Source organism: Spodoptera frugiperda, chromosome 22, assembly GCF_023101765.2.
Source record: "Spodoptera frugiperda isolate SF20-4 chromosome 22, AGI-APGP_CSIRO_Sfru_2.0, whole genome shotgun sequence".
Lineage (NCBI taxonomy): Eukaryota > Metazoa > Arthropoda > Insecta > Lepidoptera > Noctuidae > Spodoptera > Spodoptera frugiperda.
In genome coordinates this window covers 1857127-1879997 of record NC_064233.1, presented here as the reverse complement: position 1 = coordinate 1879997, position 22871 = coordinate 1857127, and the positions used below count along the sequence as shown (strand labels likewise).

The 22871-nt window shown below is 36.9% G+C and overlaps 2 protein-coding genes across 7 annotated transcripts in view; one reads left to right on the top strand and one right to left on the bottom strand.

Moving 5' to 3' along the window:
* The window catches only part of LOC118279740 (nucleolar GTP-binding protein 1), a 132104-nt gene that overhangs the window by 59143 nt on the left and 50090 nt on the right, over nt 1-22871 (bottom strand). The window lies entirely within an intron of this gene.
* Nucleotides 1-22871, top strand: part of LOC118279742 (protein daughterless) — a 123894-nt gene that overhangs the window by 69430 nt on the left and 31593 nt on the right. For 3 of the 6 annotated variants that reach the window (XM_035599471.2, XM_035599470.2, XM_035599467.2), the window contains exon 1: nt 9100-9279. The exons of 2 other annotated variants lie outside the window; for them this stretch is intronic. The gene's annotated coding sequence lies outside the window, so the exon portion shown is untranslated. Of the gene's footprint in view, nt 1-9098; nt 9280-22871 lie in introns of those variants that run through there. One more of the 6 variants, XM_035599469.2, reaches the window with a different exon arrangement.

Sequence of the window (22871 nt, the reverse complement as noted above, 5' to 3'; positions counted from 1 at the left end):
TTTAAGTAATTATTAAACGTGTCTAACGTCATAATTAATCATTCAGTACGTATATTAGCCATATTAATAACTAGCTTCTGCCATTAACTTCGCCCGCGTTTCCGTGGGATAAAAAGTAACTTATCAGTGATAGGATATATCACCCAAATCATCTCATACCCTGTCTGTATACCAAATTTCATCAAAATCCGTTCAGTAGTTTCAGCATGATTAACGGACAAACATCTAAACAAACAAACTTTCACATTTATAACATTAGTGTTATAATATCAGTTACAAAACAATTACACATCACAAACAAAATAAATGAAAACATTTTATCATTCATTGTTAGCATTTCAAAATGTCAGCTCATAGAAATTCGTCTTGTCAAAAACTGAAAACTTTTTCTTATAAATATTATCCTCGTAATAGTAAAGCTCCCTTCGCTCCTTGCACTATATCTGTCTCTGTCTTTCAAAGCGGGGGGAGCGGTCTGGCAACGTCGCGTCAGTGACTCAAACCGACTATAAGCCGGCTAAGTTCAGAAGTCACTCAGTTGTAGTACGACGTAACACGTTTTGATCGACTTCTTAATTTGTGCGGTTTATAATCCAGACAATAGATGTGTAATAGGTAATAATCCACTTAAAACATTTTTATATTGTAAACAAATTCGCTCGTGTTTCCAAGGAGTCGGAGAGGATTCCGTGATTTGCGTCTTTTAGTATTAATTCCTGTAGTTTTAAGACGTAGTATGTATGTGTTTTATTTATAGGACTTTGTTTTCAATTAATTCGTTGTTAATATTAAAGAAGGGCAAAATTATAAGTACATTTAACCGACGAGCATGCATGGAAAGACTGATGACTGTTGATGAAGTGAAAGAGGTATGTAAGACTCGTAGTAATTGGCGTTCCATTGTCTCTGTCTACCCCCATGGGAGACAGGCGTGAAGTTATGTATGTATGGCTTAATTTACTATGAAGCACAGATTACTGCAGGATAAAAATGGACAAATAGATTATTTGTTGTAAAAAAAACAGTGATCTTTCATCACTGATACGATGTTGAAATTGTTTTTGTTTATCGAAAATCTTAGTAGTATATTCAAATTTTGCATATTCTAATATAATTTCCCAATTTGGTTAAACAATATTTACATTTTTTAACTATAACGAAACATCTAGAACGAATGGCAGCGCTGTTAGTTTATATTAGTTTAAATGGCGCCAAATTTTGACAGTTCATAATTATGACGTATTGTTTTTTTAATTCACATGATCGGCAAGTGACTGTTGCTTACAGTCGATCTTTCTAAGCACATTAAAAGATAAAAATAGTTATGTAAAGCAACGTCACGCCTTTTATCCCCGAAGGGGTAGGCAGAAGTGCTCATTATGGCACGTAATGCCGCTGTACAATGTACACCCACTTTTCACCATTTGTGTTATAAGTCCCATGTAATAGGCGGGTCAGCCTATTGCCATATACTGGGCACAATTCTAGACTCCGTGCTACTACTGAGATTTTTTTCGAAAATACAGAAAAAAACCCAGTGATACTTTGCCCGATAAATAAAGCTATGTATAATATGAAATCATGTGAACTTCATTGCCCACGACACAGGAACGTTGACGAAAAATGCTGATACCATATCTAACACGAATAATTAGAAATAATATCCATGATAGTGGATGACATCACCATTATAATCTGTATTGATAAGCGATTTATTTAATTTAAAGTTAAATTCTACTATCGTGTTACAGTGTTGAAGGATTTCTGTTATTCTATATGGAAACAAATTAATTGTCCAGTTTCTAGGTCAATTGCCGCGTCCCATTTTTTTGTTTTATAGCTCTCTCTATGATTTTAAGTGATTCATTTTGTTATCTGACATATTTAATATGGGATAGTTTTATTAACGTGAACTGCAGAATGAATTTGGATGAAACAGCTCTTATGGTTTCTAGCTTTTAAGGTTGTAGCGTAGACTGTCCTGGCGACACACGTACTTAGGTATCGTCATGAGCTAATGTTCACATGTAAACAGCAGCTCATTGTAAGTGCTGTTGCTTAGAGATTGTAAAAACAGCTATGTAAAGTCAACAAGGATGTAGCGTAATGACTACACCCATCCATGTGTCACGTACTTGGGTATCGTCATGAGCTAATGTTCTTATGTAAACAGCAGCTCATGTAGTGCAGAGATCCGTGCTCCAGATCAACAAGGATGTAGCGTAGACTGTCCAGGCGACACACGTACTTTAGGTAATCGTATGAGCTCAATGTTCACATGTTTATTTAACAGCAGTCATGTAGTTTTCTGTAGATGTCCAGTCAACAATTGGATGTATAGCTCTCTCTATGATTTTAAGTGATTCATTTTGTTATCTGACATATTTAATATGGGATAGTTTTATAAACGTGAACTGCAGAATGAATTTGGATGAAACAGCTCATGTAGTTTCTAGCTTTCAATGATGTAGACTGTCCAGGCGACACACGTACTTAGGTATCGTCATGAGCTAATGTTCACATGTAAACAGCAGCTCATGTAGTGCAGAGATTGTCCAGTCAACAAGCATGTAGCGTAGACTGTCCAGGCAACACACGTACTTAGGTATCGTCATGAGCTAATGTTCACATGTAAACAGCAGCTCGTGTAGTGCAGAGATTGTCCAGTCAACAAGCATGTAGCGTAGACTGTCCAGGCGACACACGTACTTAGGTATCGTCATGAGCTAATGTTCACATGTAAACAGCAGCTCATGTAGTGTAGATGTCCAGTTAAGATTATACAGGCTGCGACATTTACTGGGAAATTAATCGGAAAGTTACGTATGGCATACAAAATGTCCGTGACAAAATAATAAAAGAATATAATGTCGATATTAAGTCCTGCCTGTGATGTGGTAGTGGCAGGTAGGGTGCCTCCGTCACACGTCTGTCAAACACATAGCATATAGGTACATACTTACATATTACTGTGATGTAATGTTAAATAGGTGTTTGAGAAAAGGTTTGTTTCAGAGCTTAGTACGAATTTGTTTTACGTGATTGAAACGAGACTGCGTTCGGCGCTCTGATTGGTTGTTTCATTATAGTTGACCAATCAGAATGCCGGTCTCGTTTCGATTCCGTAAGTAAAGTAATCATCATCAGCCTGTTCTCGTCCACTGCTGGACATAGGCCTCTCCAATGGTACGCCACTGAGCTCGATCTTCAGCTCTACACATCCAACCACTACCAGCCACCTTGCGGATATCGTCACTCCGCCTAGCTGGAGGGCGCCCTACACTACGCTTGCTTAGTCGCGGTCTCCACTCTAGAACACGTTTACCATGCAAAACCTCAACCTTTATCAATGTTTTTGAGATCAGCATTTAATCAGGAAATGATTAGTTTTTCCAAATGTGATAGTTTTCATTAATGATTGATTAATCTTTGTAAGAAGGATTGGCATGGTTACTTGCAGTTTTGTGAATGATGCAATAAATACAAGGAATTAATAATTTTAAGCAGCAGAATGTCTAGTTTTCAGATCTGGGGTCTGTTAGTCTATCACTGTAATATTTGTTACAAAAAGTTTACGTTCATTACCTGTAAGAGCGAAAACGTTTTTTTTCTCCTGTTAACAAAAATTTTCTCACGAAAGTTACAATAAAATTCAATAAACTGTTTCATCATCAGTTGATAATAGATTTTCCAAAGACAAAATTCGATTTGTTTATTTACCGTCTGAATGCCGGAGAGCAGATTAAACGAGTATCTAATTCCATCGGTTTTATTGTCTCTGGAACAACTATAAACTCGACTTATTTATGGTTTGATGGCCCACTGATGTAGTGCACTTCTACAAATTATATCAACGTTTCTTTTATCTATAGTTTTTCGTTGAATCGTGAAGGAAAAATTGGCAAAAAATATAATAGTAAAGTAGATAGCAGCGCGGCTGACACCGTGTCGCGTGTCGCGTAATGCTGCTGCTAAATGCTACTATGGTATAAGCCGGTAAACGAGCAGACGGATCACCTGATGGTAAGCAATCGTCACTGCCCATGGACACTCGAAACACCAGAGACGTGTGTTGCCGGCCTTTTGGAGGTTAGGAATTTAAGGGTTTTTGGGGAATCGGGATTGGGAAAGATTGGGAAGTGATTAGGTGATTGGCCTTCTGGTAACCTCACTCACTCAATGAAACACAACGCAAGCATTGTTTCACGTCGGTTTTCTGTGAGGCCTTAGTATCACTCCGGACGAGCGGGCCCAGCAATGCCGAAGCATGGCTCACCAAGTCCATCCATTGTGCATGGTGTTGTACCAAATAACAGTTTTTTCTATTTGTCTTTCTTTCTTAACTCTCTTCATTTCTGACGTATCATTTATAATTGGGTTTTCCTTGCTTGCTAAGATATTATTATTATTAAGTTTCTTACATTGTAATAATCTGTTACTATGATTGTCAGTGGCTATCACCATTATTCTCAGGTGATGCAATTAATCAATATTCGTACACGACATGTTTGATTGAAAGTGTTGGCAACTGTAATCTTTAGTCAAATTATCTACAGGATTATTTTTGTTAATCTCGTACTCCTTTGATTGTGTTTGTTTGTAAGTTGTTGCCGAGATATCGGGTTCTATTCATGTTTCTTTTCTTTTTGTTGATGGTCAAATGGTTTGCAGGATTTCAGGATATTTTTGTTGTTTTTTGTCACGATAATAGATAAAAATGGGCGGTCTTGTCGCAAGATCTCTTGAATCTAAGTTTATTGATCATATTTGGAGCTGTATTGTTTTATTTAGTTTTGATTTTTATTTAACTATTACTTTTGTTTCTACTTATTTTGGTTTCTACATCTCCCAAATTGCCTCTTCATCACACACAATTTTTCTCGACGATTTACGCGTATTTTGGTCTAAAAAAAGTGTTTTCCCGAATCGGCCCAGCCGTTCTTGAGTTTAACGCATAGTAACAAACACACAGTGATTCATACCTAATTATTTGTATTGACGATTCCTTGTCTACATCATTGTCCGTATTTCCAGCCTTATCTACATTATCTACACGTAGATTGGCATTTGTTTTAATCTTTTTTTTTCGTATTACCTACTCCAGTGTTTAGGTTTATTTTCATAATTCTTCCTTTTTACCACATATGTACATTCATTCTTAAAATTATTTCCGTATCCCATTGTAGATTGAAACTACAGAGCGTCACCTACTACGCTCCTTACATACTTCTTTAGCTTCCATCACATTCATACATCTGATGGTATACAGAAACTACAGAGCGCCACCTACTACGCTCCTTACATACTTCTTTAGCTTCCATCACATTCATACATCTGATGGTATACAGAAACTACAGAGCGCCACCTACTACGCTCCTTACATACTTCTTTAGCTTCCACCACATTCATACATCTGATGGTATACAGAAACTACAGAGCGCCACCTACTACGCTCCTTACATACTTCTTTAGCTTCCATCACATTCATACATCTGATGGTATACAGAAACTACAGAGCGCCACCTACTACGCTCCTTACATACTTCTTTAGCTTCCACCACATTCATACATCTGATGGTATACAGAAACTACAGAGTCACGGAAGCATTTACATTTAAAGTCCTGTCTAGGTTGTTCTGATAAGTAAAACTTAGTATTTTGTTGAATAATTCTATAGGCCTTATTATTTAGATGTCTATTAACTTTGTCCCACCACAGACACGCCTAGAAAGTACAAGACATTGAATAGACACTCACCCACCAACTTAGAAACTCCAAACTATTGTTCTAACTACATATAATCGTAACATTTACTTATTCAACCAAACTATACAAACTCCTTAACTTTGAAAACTTTTCCGAACGAAAACTTTCGAAAAAAGAACAACTAAGTAAAAAAATAAATAAAAAAATATAATTCTTTATGAAACGAAACCGTTTATCGAGTTCGAAATTCGAAAAAAGTACTCGTTGTAAAGTTGTGTTCGGAAACTTTAACCTCATTTTATTGTTACGCTCGCGTCCCGCGCCCCTGCGGAGAATTGGCAACGTCGCTTTTTGTAGCCGGTTGCCAGCGTCGAGAGAGCTTTCGTTGCTCGGTTTTAGGGAGATTGGGAATTAATGTGGTTAACTGCGTCTTAAGTTTTGTTAGGGATTTTTGTCATTTTGAGATATTTTATTAGGATTGCCTGTTGCTTCGATTGGCGAGAGATTGTGTTGTGAATGAAATGTCTTATTTAATTAGGTGTTTCATTTGATTAAGTTTCAAAATTACGAAGTAATAAATGGATGCTTATAAATATTATTTAAAAAATCTCAGAGACTGATATTTTGCCCAATGAAGATCACTTTACAGCATCAGTAGCTAAACTTCATAACTAGAACAAAGTAATTGGGATTCTTCAGGTTTTCCTTATGATTTTCATCTTCTTTCTTAGCATAGCAGATAAACTGATACATGCGATCAAAATGTCACTGCTTCCCAATACTACGACTAGGTTAATTTCTGGTTGTAAGCGTACACTAAAGCCTTGGATATCAGTAGGGGCATTGCGCTGTATAAAACTTCGTAATAAAATGCAAATACGATCAAGGAAAGAACCGCATAATATAATCCTAAAAATCACATTTAGACGTTTTCGCAATTTTTGTGTGAACTTAATTAAAAGATTAAAAAGAAAATATCAAAGAGATCAATTATCAGTATCAATGAAAAACCCTAAACAACTTTGGCAAAAAATCAATGAATTTACACAATGTACATCCCCCAAATCCTCTAATGCTTATCTTTTAAATATTACACCGCACCCTCTTGATTCAATAAATCGTGTTAATCAGTTCTTTGTAAAAATAGGTAAAATCTTAGCTGAAGATATAATTAACAAATTTGGTCCCCCTAACAGAACATTAAACTCACACTCCCAGGCTGCCTCATTTGTACTACTTGACACCGACCCACAAGAAGTGGATGGCATACTGATGGGTCTTGATTCTGGGAGCTCACCTGGCTGGGACGGTATTCCGACCAAGTTCTTGAAAATCTCTAGGGAGTTTATTGTACCATTAATATGCCAATTAGCTAATTTATGTTTTGCAACCGGAAAATTTCCAAGCTCTTTTAAGCGATCACTGATTACTCCTGTGCACAAGGGGGGGGATATGAGCGATGTCAATAACTACCGACCGATATCCGTACTAACAAGTTTCTCTAAAATAATAGAAAAATTAAATAACAGACTTATCAGTTACCTAAACAAACACGATATCTTATCCAACTCTCAATACGGATTTAGGCGGGGGCGATCTACACAAGATGCTGTTAAGGCCTTGACTAATGAAATCATTACCAATGTGGATAAAGGAAACAAATGCCTAACAGTCTTTTTAGATCTTAAAAAAGCGTTTGACACCGTTTCTGTCCCTATCCTTCTGCACAGGCTTGAAACCATCGGCATCAGAGGAGTGGCTCTGTCACTTTTCAAAAGCTATCTGTGTGATCGAATACAACAAGTTAAAATTGGTAACCTGATAAGTGACGAAGAAAACATAACCTACGGAGTCCCGCAGGGAAGTGTGCTCGGCCCGACACTGTTCTTGATTTATATTAACGAGTTATGTAATATTCGGAGCAGTGGCGGGCGGATCTTCTCCTATGCTGATGACACTGCGGTAGTTTTTACTGGTACATCATGGAATACTTTGAAAGTTACTGCTGAACTTGGTCTAAAGGAAATAGCTAGTTGGCTAAATGCAAATCTTTTAACCCTCAATATAAATAAAACTAACTTTATCTGCTTCACACCTAATCAAAGGACACAGCCAGGTGCTGACTTTGGGATCGTGATTCATGGGTGTGCCAACCTACTACAGATATCTAATTGTAATTGTCAAAACATCCAGCAAGTGAGTTCCACTAGATATCTGGGTATAACAGTTGACCAAAGATTGTCCTGGCACCCTCACATTGAAATTATTATGACCAGGGTTAGAAAGCTTATCTGGATTTTTAAAGCGCTGCGTCACATAATGCCAGCACAAATACTCAATAAAATATATGTTGCCCTGGCCCAGTCAGTGATAACATATTGTATTCCGATCTGGGGAGGTGCCACAAAAATCAAATTTTTGGATGTAGAAAGAGCACAGAGGTCTCTCATCAAGGTCATGTATTTTAAACCTTACAAGTACTCTACAGATAATCTTTATAGGATTAGCGGTCTGCTGACTGTTAGAAAATTGTATCTTCTGAACATAATTTTAGACCTGCATAAAACACTGTTTTTTAACCCAGCAAATCTTGATAGGAGACGGAAAGATATTGTGGCCCACTCCCCAACGGTTCGTACTGTCTTTGCTAGACGACAGTATAACACACAATCGACATATATATATAATAAACTCAACCTTAAATTGAATATGTATCCTATGTTACTATATGACTGCAAAAAGACGGTAACGGACTGGCTAAAAACACAAAGTTATGAGGAAATAGAATTAATCTTAACCCGAATCTGTTAAACACCAAAACGTAACTTACAGAATTACTCAAACCACATCCACTGATGCAAATTCACACCCTTACACACACCTATCCTATTCATACACATTCACGCACACTGCATAACTGCACGCACACGCACACTGCATAACAGCATGCACACACACACATATACATACACGCACACTAACCGAGCTGCCGAATTCTCTTTTCTAAAATCATTCGCCTTATTTCTTTATTATACTGGACTCTACTCAACATTGTAAAATTAGTAAGTAAGAGAGGGAAGTTGCGAGGCGACCCCATCACAAGTATTTTTATAACTTACTGGGGACGTCTCAATCACGTGTATGCATGACAATGTTTGAGAAACAATAAAATCATTTTTATTTTTTATTTTTATTTATTATAGTTAAGCAGTTTTTCTATATTTTGATGTTACTCACTTAATTAATCTAAATCTTCCCCACAACATCCAACCAAAACCCCAAAACACTAATCAAAAACGAAACTTCGAACCAAAAATCCCTTATGAACAGGGAGATTAACCAATCGCATATAGCAACACTGCCCGCTAAGTGAGCGGCAAGCGGCCATGGCGGTTCAGTAGTATCCCCGCCGCCGCGCCGCGCGGACGTACGGCGCTCCGTCGCGAAACACGTACAAAGTTTGTGTGATGTAACAAAGTGACTTGTTATCTAGTGTTGACTTTACAGCCAGCATTGTCTCGCATGTTTACGTTTGCACATGATTGTTCCACGTCCAGCCAAACCCGCGATAGTGTACATAATTTCTTTTTTAATATTTTTTATTAATTTGCGCCCAAGACGTGCGGATTAGATGAAGATTTTTATTAAAGTGTTCGAATTTGGAAGTGTATGTGTCGCTAGTGTGTCTGTGTGGTTTGTTTTTTTTTTTTTCTGGAATGCATTCGGTGACAAAGGCTTTTCTTGTCTGTTCGATTATTACCTATGTACGGATTTTTTGTGTTTAGAAGTTTTTTTTTTCTGATGGCCGTTTTACGCAGGAGTGTCGTATTTTGAATGGATTTTTTTTTGAATTTTGAAATTTATTCGAATGGAATTTTTCGGTAACGTCTTTTTTGTTTTGGCTAAAAAATCTTTCCTTTTTGTTGTTTTGGTATTTTCGTAATGTGTATGTCTACTAATTTGTTTATGAGATAAGTTTTCGAAAGAATTAGGCAAATAGTTTTAAATACCAATTTAAGTTTGGAAAACTATAATGAAAATTTAAGTTTTTCTTTTGTTCCAAACTCGCTGAAACTAATTTGTTTGAGGGACGTAAGGTAATTTTGGAATTTATTCATTTTTCTATTAAAATTAAGACGTTTGGTTAGCAAGATTTTAGTTCAATGCTAATTTTTTTAGTCTGAATTATCAAACTGTGTTTATCTTTTCTATAAAAATAGAAAACACGTAGTTTAAAATGTATTTGTTTGTTATCTACGATATACATTATCTATTTTTTTTAAGGAAAAAGATATCTTGTCTTATATGTTTGCCACGAGGCAAAGCATACAATGCCAAGCCCGAGGTACAAGATTCAATGTGCGAGTCTCGCAAACTCTTAATTTGTGTTTTACCGCTGTACTCAGATTCATTTAATGATTACTTAACCCAGTCCTTAGCAATAGTTTTCAGGACAAATCGTTACTAAGGAATAGTTTAAGTAATCATTAAATGTCTCTGAGTACGGCGGTGAAATGCAAATTAAGAGTTTGCAACATGCAGACATTGTATCTTGTACCTTGTGCTTAGCAGAGTGTGCAAAAGTTTTAGTTTATAAATCAATTTTGAAAATAATGTCTATTATAGACAAATTATTGGAGATTTTTTAAATGAATAACTTGGTAAATAAAACTACAGATATCTTAAACCTCTATGTATGTAAGATATAATAGAAAATACATTGTGTCATTCGTAAATCCACGTTTCGGTACATGAAAGGTTAAAATAACTATTTTCTCTCTCAATACAGTAAATATACAATCACACATCATCAAAAACAACAACAAAATTACATTTAACAACAACTCAAAGAAAAAATCGCACACCCATCATATTCCAAACCTTGCACGCCATCACTTAACCCTGGCGATGCACGCGTGACCTTCGGATGACTAACGCGTCTTACAATAACAATTATGTCATTTAATGCAACATGCACTAGATTTTACCTCAATCCAGATGTTTTTGAGATGGTACCTATCATATGTATGTATTCAATGTTAAGATTGTTAACTGTAAGACACCATAATATCAGTTTAAAACGACTTCAATAAAACGTTATTTAAAAAGAAACATACCGGCTGAATAGAAATCTTCCTCTTTTTTGGGATGTGGGTCAAAAAAGGGGACCGCCTTCAACATTTAAAATGCGACCTTCAATTTTTTTTTGGTCGGTTTTTATACCTAAAACCTTCTCCTCAGTCTGAAAAATAGTAAGCTGAAAACCTCATCAAAATAAGTTCAGTTCAGCCAAACGCGAGATAGTTAGTCCTTAGCAATTGTTTTCAGAAAAACTATTCCTTGCTTTTTTAAAGGGGGAAAATCATGTCTTTCGCCTTAGGCGAGGCGACACCACCCCGTTCCTACTCCTGCTTTTCAAGCCGGAGCCCCGGTAAACCCGCTAGATAGTCCGCAGCTCCGAAGAAATAGTTTAAGTAGTCATTAAATGTATCTGAGACAAAATACTCACTATAATATAAACCATAGATTTGAAACCACACCGCGCCCTAAAATACCAAACAACTCGATATTGAATTACTCACTCAAGTCCCATAACAGATTAACTTTTGCTAGCGACTTCATCGCCCGAATAAAAAGCAACCAATGGGTTATTCCATAGTCTATTTCTGTGTTAAACAATCCGTTCTGTAGTTGCTGCGTGAAAAAGTAACAAATTATGATTACATCCTCACAAACTTTCGCATTTATAATATTTGTAGGATAGTATGATCATATAGGCCAATACACTAATATACTACTAATATAAATGTCAGAGTTTCTTTGTTTGGATATTTGTCCGTCAATCACGCTGAAACCACTGAACGGATTTTGATGAAATTTGGTATACCGACAGGGACAGCTTTTAGCCCTGTCTGTATACCAAATTTCATCAAAATCCGTTCAATAGTTTCAGCGTGATTGGCAGATAAACGTCCAAACAAAAATCACATTTATAGTACTAGTGTGATAAACTTTATCATAAAATGCTGCAGCCCTGTCTCTGTTAAATATGTGGTCCTTTAGTCGGCTCTTACGATACCCACGGAAAGACCAGCGCCGGTGTCAAATGTATACTACTCTGCTGTCACCACACAGCTAAATAGCAAAATAGATTCTAGTCCATAACTCCAATGCGCTTCAAAGACACAATACTTTATTCTACAGCGCATAACCGACCCTAATTACTAGCCTATAATACTAGAAAATTACTAGCCAGTGACAAACGTCCAGGGCCTCACAACTAGGCTAAAGCCACGTCAGCTCAACTTGGCAATAAATATTTCATGCTAACCGATGTCGCGAAAAAATCGATGTGACTCGCGAGTAGAAATAATTAGAAGACGCGTCAAGTGATGGTGCATTTTTTATGGCATAAGTGTGGGTGAGGTGGCATAATAATGTGTCTGTTTATAAAAAAATATATGGTGTTAGAACTGTGTGTTCGATTCTTAGAAGGCTGCGTTGTGTTAGAAAATTGATTAGTTATGTATTTTCTATGTCTTGTCTAGCGTCCAATTTTCATGCAATATCTTTTTGTTGGAATTGTTTCTGAGCGATCTCTTTTATTTATTTTTATCGGCGCTTATTTTGGTCCTAAGTTGGTCCTTCTATACGAAGTTTAAGACTTGCTTTGAAAAAACCCGAAATATTTCGGTTATTAATTTATTTATACTCATTTAAAATGGCTTTCAGAATTAATAAATCCATGGTAACCCAAAACATTTATTTCTCGCCTCAAAAGACCAAAATAATTCCGTATAATCCTAATTACAAAACAATCTAGTTGTAGCAACAAATCCAGACACATTAAAATGTAGCACGAACCCACGCGGCCTCTACTCGGCCACCGAATTCTGTTCCAATGCTAAGCACTACATTACACTATCTGGCTTTAAATATTGCACATCCACCTTTGGAAAGGAACAATCGGCCAAGAACCTTAGCAATATTGTTTTCTTTAAAAAAAAAAGGGGCCAAACACTAGGATTTTCTCCTGTGTCGTGTATGCGTTTACAAACATACAAGTTCACATACACGTGACACCCAGACCCGAAACAACAATTTATGGATCACACAAAGAGTTGTTCCGTGCGGGAATCGAACCCACGACACGTTGCACGGCAGCCAGTTGCCCATCCACCGCGCCAACCGTGCAGTCAATATTGCATATTGCACTTAAATAGGCTCATCGACCCCACAGCACAGTCAAACGATTGCAACGGTTTTGTGGGGCTTAGTTTATAAGATTCTTACCTGTGTGGAAGTAAGATAAATAATAATAAAAGATGTCAATGTGTATACTTGCTCATAATTATAAGTCGTCAAAGCTAGACAGGCACTGTACTCGAATCATAAGACAAGTTTTTGTACAAATAAATGATAAAAACACATAAAAGTGTGATCATGTAGGAAAGCCATTGCGTCGACATTATTAAGCCAGTTCCATCAGAGTGATACTATGGCCTCACATAAACAACATTTACATTGTGTTTTACCCGAAGACCCGAATCTCCTCCCCTCCGCAAGATTTTAGGGGTTAGCCCCCAAAAGGTTTGCAACGCCAACGCACTTGTAACGCCGTAGTGTTTCAGGTTGTCGGTGACGCCGATTGCTTACCATTAGGTGATCCATCAGCTCGTTTTCCTTCCTATACCATTAAAATAAATCTCTTTCGAAAAGTCGATGTGCAGTATTTATCGCCACGTACTGTATACAATATTAAATAATAAATATTCAGTTTGCGTACCTATGGTAGTCGTTATGAAGTCGATCATAGGACAGACAGGCGGACATAATAACTCTAATGATAATATAATTCGGTCCTTCTATACGCGGTACTTGGGGTGCATGGACGCATAATTATTTGTATGCCCACTGTTCGCTATGAGGGGTAGGTAGGATTGTCTATAAAGTGCATTTTTGGACAGTTTTTTTATCGTGTCTATATTTTAAAAGGGTTCGAGTTTATATTGCCAAAGAATGGACATGTTTTTCGGCTTAATCTTACTAAGTCTTTGTGAGTTTATGTGTATGTTTGTTACACAATCACGTCAAAATGGCTGAAGAGATCGGAATGAAATTTGGAACAGGAGTAGATTATGGTCTGGAGCACATAGGACACGTTTTATCTTACGGGACCGCAAGCGAAGCCACTGGCAGAAAGAAGCTGGTTAAAAAATGACTTGATAATGCTTTCATTAATCTTAGAATCAAATTAAAGACTGGAAATTATGTTCGTCACCACTTCTGCCTGTAGATTTTATTAGTAGCGGAACAAAATACATAACGTTTAATACAAAATTATCTAGCTCAAGATCATGTCAAAAATCTCACAGATTAAGATCATCTAAATTGATAAGTATGGATTAAAAACGGGTTCCACACAATCTCATCGCAACACAAAGCCGTTCCATATAAAATTACACTCTTAAACTTTTCAAAATGTCTGACACCTTTAACGTCAAATATCTCGATACTATCACACGGTATTTATATTTATTAATAAAAGACATCTACCTACCTCCACAAAGTTCGACCGGACGTGAAAGCTAACGGAAGTAGTTCCCGACAAGCGTGTCACGTTACCGGGAATCGAACCCGACACCTTCGCGAGAGTGCTGACTCGCAATATTGGATGGTGTGACAAAATATTGTGGGGGATAAAATCACTTGAGTTTTTTTCTTTGTTAAGTATTGTAGCTTTTATTGTGTAATGTCACAGTAGGATCTATCGTCGTCTGCGACGGCGACCTCTCGCGCCCGGCACTGGTACGAGCCATGGTGCGGAGCGAGGGGGACTGGGATGCCGTCTCCTCCTTCTGCGAAGCAGTCATGCTACTTAAGGAGGAGGCGGGACGCGTGAGGGAACGAACTTCCTCACGCCCCAGCCGTCGCGAGAGACAGTCCGGGCGTCGGGGATCGCGAGACGATCTCCGGCCACCGTAAGTGCAGGCCTGCGGACGGCGAGCAAGGGTAGCTCACCGCCCGAACAGAACCAGACCCGTGCGTGCGGCGCGTCGCGTTCCGCGCGCGCCTCAAAGAGCCATCAGACCACCACAGATGGGGCCCAGCAGGGCTGATGCCTGATCCGGAGCTGCGGACTACCTAGCGGGTTTACCGGGGCTCCGGCTCGAAAAGCAGGAGAAGGAACGGGGTGGTTTTTAGTCAGTAAGAGTCTGACACTCCCTCTCGCCTCGCCCAAGGCGAGAAAAGTCATTGGATGATTTTCCCCCCCAAAAAAAAAAAAAAAAAAAAAGGATCTATCGTCTCCGGAGCTGCGAACTATTTAGCGGGTTAACCGGGGCTCCGGCTCGATAGGCTTGAGTAGGAACGGGGTGGTTTTTAGTCAGTAAGAGTCTGACACTCCCTCTCGCCTTGGCCGAGGCGAGAGAAGTTATTGGATGATATTTCCCCCTCAAAAAAAAGGGTCTATCGCCAAAACGGGCGTGTTCGTGTGATCGCTCTGGTGCTTTTAAGATATAGATATTTGATAGTAACTATGTATATAATTGAAAATAACAAAAACATACTATTTCAATATCATTATCATATACTATTAATACAAAGTTTTGGCTTGATATAGTACTTTTTCTGTTATGTTATGTTATCGGCTTACTCACGTAACTGTTTGACGAGGAACTCGACTAGTTTCAAGCCATGCTAGAGGCTCATATTCAAGATCAGCATCCCGCGACACATGAAGAAAAACTAGTTACTTCAGATTAATTTCGGCCAAACTCAATTGACAATTTTATTCGTCTCCAAAGACCAGCCTCTAATCAAAAAAATCAAATCAACTACAGACGTGTTGTATCGCTTAAACCGAAGATACCATCATGAATGTATCAGCATACATTATACAAGTCACATCCGGGCTGCGTCAGTACGGCGGCACGCAGTCTGCGACTACGCATACCAGTGTAAGGCTCCGTACAAACCATCAGTCGACTGATCAGTTTAATTGTGGATGATTAATTTGTCTGGACATTAAAATTGTGACTGAAAGGTCCGCTAAGTAAATAGGTTTTGAGTTTGTTTCTTAAACTGTGTTGTGTGGTTTTCTGATCAAGTTAGGAACTCAAAATATTGTTTAAATGAGGGTCTTATGAAATAAATTAGGCTTAATTAATTTCGTTTGCTAATAAATGCTTTTTTTAAATGGGAAAAATCATTAATTGACTTCTCACGCCTTGGGCGAGGTGAGAGGGAGTATCAGACTCTTACTGAGTAAAAACCATCCCTTTCCTACTTCTGCTTTTCGAGCCGGAGCCCCGGTAAACACGTTAGGTAGCCCGTAGCTCCGGATTTACTAATAAATACTGCTGTAATAACTTAAAAAAGTCCAATGGACTGGATGGACAGGATTGTCTAAGCTTACGTCAACATTTTTCGTAACATTTATGCCCTTTACACTGATCACTGATAACTAAATAATATAAAAATCTAATTTACAGACACTTTTGCAACCTCAAAATAGAAATCCGTTAATAAAACTAGATACGAGTTAAACTATTCGTTTGAACCAAGCCTTAAATGTAATTTTCTGCGCAGTAGTTGTAACTGAACTATCGTATGTCGATAGTAATTTTATCAAATAGGTCTAATAAGTGCGTAATAAGGTCGATACGCTATCACTCTGTATGTACTATTAATGTTAGAAAGGTTGAAGGTCCGATACAGTTAAAATTTAGCAGAAATTAATAATTAATTGTAGTTGTAGTTATCGTATCAATATTGTTTATTGGTTTGTTGGTTAATTGAAATTGCGTCTACATTGTTGTTTGATAAAGTTTATTTTGCTTTGATAGATAGAGGGCGAAGTATAGTTTTTTATGTTGTAGTTAGTCTTATGTAAGAAAGGGCTAGTCTTATGTCACAAAATTTCAATCAAAGCTTTGTTTTATATCATTGAAATAAAATATATCTTAGTACATACTTAAGTCATCTTAAAAATTAAAAGCTAGTAACTAATGTTCAGTAAATACAAAGAAAAATACAAAAATCATCTTTCAAATACTCACAAATACAGTTTTAGAAAAGCTACCAAAAATATTCGGTAAGCGGGTCAAAATAATCGTAAAGTTAGGTGCGCCTGCGCCGACCGGTCTGCCCAATGGGCAGGTGTTGCTCGATCGTGGCATGTAACGGTGGTACCACGCTCGAATATTATAGGAAAAGGTTTTGTTTTAAATATTATTTGAGAATTCTACTGATACTTCGGTTAAAAGGACCAAAATCAAAGTTGGATTGGGTATTTTAGTTAATAGACTTTTGAAAACCAAACAATACAAATATGTTTGTCAATCCTGAAGTAAAATTATTTGCTCGTAACAAAGTATAGATGCTTATGAAGTTATGAAGAAGTAAGGCTAAGTAAATACCAAGAGATTCAAGCAAGCAACGACAACAAAGGATGTCGATCCTCGTGTTGAGAAAAAAAGTGTGAAAATTTCGCGCGGGCTTATGTCTGTCTCTTTTGTGAAGCAAGTCCGATTCTGCCACGTGGTCATAGACTTACAGTCAAACAAAGTATAGTTATGTGTTTTGAATTTGTTTCTCGGTAGAAGCAAAGGAATCTGGAGTAGTCTAGATAGTTACTTGAAGCCACTAGTGCCACAAACTTGTCACATTTCATTTTAATGACACTTATAACCTATCTTTGGAAACTATGGTCCTTAAGATTGATTGACACACGCTCTGTCTATCCCTAAAAGTCAAAATGGCGTGTATAATTTCAAACCAGATACCCAACTACATTACAAAACGAGGGCAATAAATGAACAAAGTGAGTATACACGTTTTCTCCCTACAATATGTATGTACCGAAGGACCAACATGGTCAACTTGAGAAATCGGTCCTTTTGTACGAAAGCAACAGGTGTGTATTCAATGCTCAGTAATAGCCTGTAATTATAATATTAAGTATGTATTTGGGTATTGGAAGCTTTTAACTTAAATATAGGTTATGTACAATAGCTTTGGTTCGTTAAGAATCAATATTTAAGGCAGTTTTTTTTTGCGTTGGAAGATATTTTTAGCATTGCTTTGAGTCTGTTTGTGGTTGATCAAATTAACTTACGTTTTACTGTCTAATAATGTTACGAATATTAGGACTGTACTGTTGTTATTATAGAAAGCGTTCGTGACTACTTATAATGTATTTTTATTCACATATCAAAAAAATATGACCAAATAAATACAGTATCAATACATAATTATAGCAACAGACCCCAAAAAATAAGGGTGAAAAGATAGCTTATTGTTTTTCTTTTTATTTAATATTTCTTTTTTTACTATTCAAATATTTGACAAAGACACGTCAGTGTTACTGAGGGGTTGTGGTGGCCATTGAGAGAGTACCACGTCATTCTATCAGCCCCATATTTAAATAATATGGGTGTACACACACACTGCTATATAACCAGTATAAACTGACCGTCGAATGTGCGGAAAGATCATACAAAGCGAGACCATGGTAAACTGGTTTTGTAACTCCCTGTCTCCAGGTCAACCTAACTAAATCTATTAATGTTTTCGTTTAATTATCGACTTTATTTATATTAAGGATACAGTTGAAAATCTAATATGTCAGAAAGGAGTAGGTTGATTTGCTGGCGTTGGTACACTTGACAATACTTGATTGTGACGTCCAATGTAAGATGATCTGTCTGTTTTAGGAATATTAATTAGAGGAGGGGTCTTGATGAGTCATTTAATGGATATTTGTAGTATTGAATTACTCGTCGATCAAGTGGTTGCAAGTGTGACGAAGAACTTGTATAAGTTTTATTGGATTTTTCAATTCAAAATTGACATTTATCATGAAATTTAGAATGAGGTATGACAGGTAATGAAAATTAAAAAACTAATTTATACAGTTAGGTAATTAAAAAATATTAAACACGTATTTACGACAAGAAAATCATCCAATGACTTCTCTCGTCTTGGGTGAGAGGAAGTGTCAGACTCTTACTAAACCGTTCCTACTCCTGCTTTTCGAGCCGCTCCTGCCCGCGGGTTAAAAAGTAGCTTATATGTCAATCCAGGCCATAATCTACACATGATCCAAATTTCATCCCGATTCTTTCAGCCATTTTGACGTGATTGAGTAACGAACATACACAAAAGCACATAAACTCACAAACATTCGCATTTATAATATTAGTAAGATCACCAACACATTTCATCATATCTATCTTCAAAACCTACAAACATAAATCTAATTCTATCTACTCTTTAACATTTTAACAATAATATTTTCCAACGAAATTCTATATTTTCACTGCCATGATTGTAGCTATTTACTTTTTTATAACATGTAATTGAATAGACTACTATAATATCAGGGGCGGGGTTCAAATCTAAAAGTATTACAATCATGTGTAATTTACTTTGATTCATTAATGAGGACCTTTTAAAGGAAAGGGCTTAATCGTTTTACATTAAAATTGTTTGTAATTACGTATTTTATACATACATATTATTATATTTTAAATTCTGTGTTTAATAATTGAAATTTATAATTTCTTGTGGTGTATCTTACTAATATGTATTTAAAATGCGAAAGTTTGTGTGTATGTTTGTTACTCAATCATGTCAAAATGCCTGAAGATATTGGGATGAGATTTGGCACAGGGATAGATTATGGTCTGAAATAACACATGGGTTTTTTACCCAGGAAAACGCGGGTGAAGATGCTGGCAAAAGCTAGTATAGATAAAAATAATGGTGTCGTGGTATAAGAATGAGATCATAATTATACAATTACTATAGCAGACTCATATTTTAGAGTTAATAATCTTATGAATGGGAGCAAGAGCCTCTCATTCATATCTGTTGGATTGAAATTATATATTTTCGCATGTAAAACGTCATCAATACATCCTTTGCTTTTATACATGTAAAGCTTTGTGACAGACTATGTTTTATGAAAAATACTGAAAGGATTTGAGTGATAGATAAAGATTATAGGTTTAAATAACACATGGGACACTTTTCCTCCCGAAAACGCTTTAATCGATGAAACCACTAGTAGAATTATCCCCTGTACGGATAGACAGAAGCAGGTATACTTTCAATTGTTGTTTGTTCTCCTCATTAAAATCCCATTGCAATAGAGGGCTAATTTACTGTTTAAGACCATTTTTCTGGTCCTTACCAAAAACCTCAAAAACTACCTAATCTGATATATGACGGTTGATGCGGTGGCTGGGCAACTGACTGTCGTGGAACGTGTAGCGGTTTTGATTCCCGCACGAAGCAACTCTTTTTGTGTGATCCACAAATTATTATTTCGGGTCTGCTGATGTGTATGTGAAATATGTATGTTTGTAAACGCACCCACGACACAGAAGGAAATTATAGTGTGAAGCAACGTTAAAAAAATACCCAAATCCTCATGTTCATCATCGAACAACCCAAATTAAATCTATCTACAATAAATACAGTATTTTTGGAAACAAACACAGTGTACCACTGGTATGCGTAGCATAGCACCACGGCACCATATGACAGGTGGCTGAGCAGATGTGTAAGGTCAAGGGCACGGGTTCGGCGCCCGGGCGATACGTTTTTATTGCATTTTCGAAATACTCATGTCCTTTGAATATTATTATTTGGTACTGGTTTTAGATATTTGTGATTTTGAAAAAGTTAAAAACGAATTGAGAACCTCCTCCTATTTTGGAAGTCGGTTAAAAAGAGCCCGCGGTTTGTTTTGTAGAGTAATTGTTCTTTCGATTAAAAACATACCGGCCATATTGAGAACCTCCTCCTTTTTGGGAAGTCGGTTAAAAAGAGCCTGTGGTTAGTTTTCTAGAGTAATTGTTCTTTCGATAATATAGGTCTTGAAAATTGGGTATATGATTAGTATATTTTAGTGTCTTCTGTCCTATCCTAGAATACTTAGTACTCTATAATTTGTATAATACCTAATAGTGTTTTATTTTATACACGTGTCAATCAGTTTCGTTTCTGACAGTATTTAGAGTCCGACAAATTTCACATTTTGTCAGAATATGTCCCATATGTGTTTTGGTATTGAAATACATAATTGCGTTATTATATTTCGATTAAAACTTGAAGATAGTACTTGAAGCAATTCTGATGGTAGTTTTCACCAATCGACTGCACGGTTGGCGCGGTGGCTGGGCAACTGTCTACCGTGCAACGTACAGCGGATTTTGATTCCCGCACGGAGCAACTCTTTATGCGATCCACAATTTGCTGTTTCGGGTACACCCATACCCTCAACACTAGAGAAAATTAAAGTTTAAAAAAGAAAAAATCTCTCTGTTTTAGGAAACTGCCAAACTAAGATAGGTGGTCCTTAACCTACACCTAAAAAACTGAAAGTCAAGAGACGTTTCTCTGATTGAAAACAAACTAAAAACCCATTATCTTACGCAAACCCATTAATAGAATAGTACTTATACGAGTAATATAACCATTTTTCAATACCACCCACGTTATTATAAAAGGGGAACATGACGTAACGCTCACGGGAGGGTCACGACTACGATACGTAATCGGGAGGGGGAGAAATTGATTAACAAATAATTGTATTATCTATTCTCAAGTTTTATTACGTTTTATTCTAGGGCCCTGACTAGTGTTTTGTAGGTTAGGGTGGATAGTTGAATACTTTTTGCAATTGGTCTTTATTGAATTCTTTTGGACGTTTGGATCGAAGGACCAAATTGTTGTGTTGTGGTCCTTTTGTCCTATAGTCAAGATTTTTTAGTTTGTCATGCGTTTGGAAAATTATATAAGTAAATTGATTTTTATCTAATATTTTTTGTAATTTGGATCGAAAAACCCAAAAAGTGTGCTGTGGTTGTGGTTCTTTTGTCTTATGCTATACTTAAGGTTTGCTATTGCCAAACATTGAATACATATTAAGAATCTGCAGTTTTATTGAAAAGCTTAATTCTTATGTACTCAATCCCAAGATGGAAACTTAAATCTCTTCTTCATTTAGTCACACAGACATGATTCAAACCAAATAATACCTTATGTCTAACCCAACATAAAGACTAAACTCCCTAAACCTAATTCAGCCCGTATTTCGTGAACGTGACACCGTGAACACAAAGGATGCATACAATACATTCGTAGTACATAATATGTACATATATCAAGCTATGCAGAACCAGTATAAACTGGCCGTCGAATGTGTCGAAGAATCATACAAAGCGGGCTCAAGATAAACTGGTTTTATATAACTCGATGTGCAACCGTGTGCATACATGAAAATCAGCTGATTGAATGAGTATCAGGTTGCCGACCACGGTGGCGACCACCCATAGTGCAAGCTAAGGGGTACGTGTATGGGTTGTGAGCATGGTTGTGCATTGCAGTGTATTAGGGGGTCTGGTTGGTTGAAGAATTTTAGATGGGAAGATCTTGATGGTGGGATTTTGGTTTGTGATTACTTTACACTTACAAATTTAGTTACGATATAAATTTGTGGTCAATTAAATAGTTAGTATTCTTGAGGAATAGGATAAACCGGGCCATTTTTAAGAAAATTTGCGTTTTCGAAAATATTTGCGCAAAATATAAGGTTTCGGAGAGATTCTGGTAATATGAAGGCTCGTCTGCGTTCTGTGCAACTCATATTGATCGTGATAACTGACTATAAGGTGATAATCTATAAATGATATCATAGAAAATATCATCCCAATTTTCTTCATTGCCATTCAGCATAATCTTAGATACCAAACTTTATGATGCATATCTGGAATATTTGGAAGCCATAAAATATAAGGCTCAAAGGACCAGAATCTGACACACTGAGAACTTGCACTTAGCAAAGAAACCTTATACCCACATCGATGTAATCAACCGAGTTGTCCACAAAAACAACATCATATGGCCGGTAATTATCATGAGATTGGACAATTTGGGCAAGAAGTTCTTAAATTGAGGGCAAAAACGGTCTTAATATGGTCACAAAGAGTTCTTGCGAGTTTCACTTTTATACCGTTTCTGTATTCAAAGGTAAAGTTTTGTGTGTACTTGTGTATTTAGTTATTGTTTTACCGTTTGGTGATGGCAGAGTAGAATACATTAGTCACCTACTCTTTCCACGGGTGTCGTATACCCGACTAAGGAACTACACATTG